Genomic DNA, 238 nt, shown 5'->3' with positions numbered 1-238 from the left:
AATTTGTAAGTTTAAATATTTTTTTTATTACAAACAAAAAATAAAAATGTGCATCATAGGCACTAAACATAACTTTTCACACACTTTCAAACAACAAATCTGAATGTGCAATGGTATAGGTGCTAAAAATTACTTTTCACACACAACAGGCTATGTCTTAGACCTGATGAGACTGGTGTTCGAGGATATCATCCATCCCCCTTCCTTATCTGGAAGCAGTCCGGCAGATTCATGGGCC

General features: G+C 35.7%; 1 protein-coding gene and 1 long non-coding RNA gene across 2 annotated transcripts in view; both read right to left on the bottom strand.

Moving 5' to 3' along the window:
- The window catches only part of mdn1 (midasin AAA ATPase 1), a 1,030,807-nt gene that overhangs the window by 494,912 nt on the left and 535,657 nt on the right, over positions 1–238 (bottom strand). The gene's annotated exons all lie outside the window — the stretch shown is intronic.
- The window catches only part of LOC116705899 (uncharacterized), an 11,672-nt gene that overhangs the window by 10,088 nt on the left and 1,346 nt on the right, over positions 1–238 (bottom strand). The window lies entirely within an intron of this gene.

Source organism: Etheostoma spectabile, chromosome 18, assembly GCF_008692095.1.
Source record: "Etheostoma spectabile isolate EspeVRDwgs_2016 chromosome 18, UIUC_Espe_1.0, whole genome shotgun sequence".
Classification (NCBI taxonomy): Eukaryota; Metazoa; Chordata; class Actinopteri; order Perciformes; family Percidae; genus Etheostoma; species Etheostoma spectabile.
The sequence above is the reverse complement of the archived record's forward strand: the minus strand, read 5'-3'. Positions and strand labels throughout refer to the sequence as shown.